This window comes from Cryptotermes secundus, unplaced genomic scaffold, assembly GCF_002891405.2.
Source record: "Cryptotermes secundus unplaced genomic scaffold, Csec_1.0 scaffold582, whole genome shotgun sequence".
Lineage (NCBI taxonomy): Eukaryota > Metazoa > Arthropoda > Insecta > Blattodea > Kalotermitidae > Cryptotermes > Cryptotermes secundus.
The window spans coordinates 1144304-1146574 of record NW_019724752.1 but is presented as its reverse complement, the minus strand read 5'-3'; the positions used below and the strand labels follow the sequence as shown (position 1 = coordinate 1146574).

Here is a 2271-nt window from a genome sequence, read left to right as displayed (position 1 = left end):
ATACATTATTAATTTAAACTGTTTCTTTTCAGTTGAAAAAGTTCGTTCCAGATGGAAATCCTCAAGGGATTCCTACATGAAGGCGAAGGGAAAAGTTAAAGTTCTGAAATCTGGGTCAGCGCCATGCAAGGCAATTAGATACATATATTATGAACAAATGCAATTTCTAGACAAAATACAACAAAGGTCTACCATTTCTAACTTTGAACAAGCTGCAGAAGATGAGGATATTAGTGAAGTTTTTCATAATAGTGAAACTAACGAAGATGACATTCGTGATGACGATTCAGATGCTCAAGATGCAGCCAGAAGGAAGTTCACCGAATCTGTCAAGAATCGGGAGAAAAAGAAACAAAAACTGGACGATTTTGGTGAAAACCTTCTGGCTCTATTAAAAAGCAGCAAAGAAACAGAAGAAGACGCTGACCGGGCATTCTTGTTATCCCTGCTCCCACATGTCAGAGGGTTTGACGAAGATCAAAAACTGGATTTCCAAAGTGGGGTACTACAATTGATAACGAAAATAAAACGAGGAAATTATGCACCGCCCACTCCAATTGGTTCTCATGCCTCATATCCGCAATATCATTCATATAATCCAGATCCATCCCAAATCATTTACAGCCACAAACAACAATCTGATCCAGGTCCATCCATAAGAGAGAATGAACATTTTTGAAAGATAAAACTGCCTCTCGAGTAGTGCTCAGCTCCATGGAGTTAGTTAGTTAATTAGTTAGTTTAAACTTCTAAATATAATGTATTTGTTTATGTGATAATTAAAATAATGTTTCAATAATCTGACCTTGGAGGTTTTAATTGTACTTTCTATGTCTATATGAAACAGAAAATAAGCTTACCTCAGAGTTACACAAAGTCTCTCCATTGGACTAATGGGCATGGAGTGGGTCCTTGTAATACGAAAATGACTTTCAACTTTCCCAAATAATTCGTCGAATGTTTTGGGGCTCATCCTAAAATAATTGAAGAACTTTATTTCATATTTTCGTAAGTCAGCGTACAGGGTTATGAAAGCTCCTTTCAAGTCTCTTTGAATGTTGAGAGGATGAACACTGAAACGCCTTTTCTTCTTTTCTTTTCTTGCCATCTTCTCATAAAGCAGCGACTGCTTTAGTTGCGAACCCTGCCATGGAACACGCTCGACTGATAAAACTATAAAATGGAAATTTTATACTTACATGCCACACGCCTGACTTCAAGCATGTGACATGTGGCGTGTTGCATGCATGTATATAAGAAGCCTTACAGCTCCCACACACAGACATGATACGATTGGGACGAAAGTGGTTGTTTACCGAGTGGGCCGCGTACACAGCCTCGACACCCGATAACCAGCTAGCCATGACTCACACTCAGTCAGTATCTATACCTACTTGAAACGACATGGGTAGCCAAATGGAACAAATAATAAGAGTTCGTCAAAGAAAATGCTTTACTGTACGACACTCGTTACAATGAACAGAGACAGCAAGTAGAAAAATTTGTATATATTTATATAGGGTTAAGTATACAGTAACTATGGACATTCTTAATGTAGGCTATGCACCAGTTCCGTTCACTAACACGAATTCCAGGGACAGTCATCTAGTTGAAGTATGCAACAAACCGCTCTCTAATGGCGTAGCTAACGTTTGCCGCCCTTGGGAGACGTAAAGGTTGGATATGATACATTTCTCCTTCTAATGGCTCCACTCGTAGCAGTTCTTCCCTGTACTTTTCATCGCAGTTTTTGAGACGTAGAAAATTATGAAGCAAATATGCTGCTGATACAATGTGTTTTATATTTTCTTCTTTCAGTTCTATGAGTCTCAAAAAAATCCTCCACTTCATGGCAAGAATAGGCCTCCACCAATTGGTATACTGTTTAGTGATATCTTGCCTGACGGCTCTCAGGATTTCATCAAACCTGTCAATATTCATCCTGAAATATATGTAGAACCGTTTTTCGTCCTTCAGGAGTTGGGGTATCAGTGTATAAAACTCCCCCAGTTCCTCTCTTGACAAGTTTATATCACGAACCCAAGCGATTAGTCTCTTTCGCCTAAAATAGGAACACACATAGCAACCACTTATACATACTTAATTAGAGACTCGTTATGAAATTGTAAATATTTGTACATATATGTGACATACTGAATATGTGGAGGAAAAGGACCACGCAGATTTAGTGTTCAGTAAAATACTCACTGGGATTCACCTTCGTCTTCATCAAGAGCGACAGCTAAAAGCAAAACTTCTTCCTCCAAAGAC

At 38.6% G+C, this 2271-nt stretch overlaps 2 long non-coding RNA genes across 2 annotated transcripts in view; both read right to left on the bottom strand.

Moving 5' to 3' along the window:
- The window catches only part of LOC117282202, a 20186-nt gene that overhangs the window by 12749 nt on the left and 5166 nt on the right, over nucleotides 1-2271 (bottom strand). The window lies entirely within an intron of this gene.
- On the bottom strand, nucleotides 1494-2269 carry LOC117282201. The gene is made up of 2 exons (XR_004512850.1): nucleotides 2209-2269; nucleotides 1494-2062 (listed from the first exon to the last, which is right to left on the bottom strand). It is a non-coding gene; the product is annotated as an uncharacterized LOC117282201 (long non-coding RNA).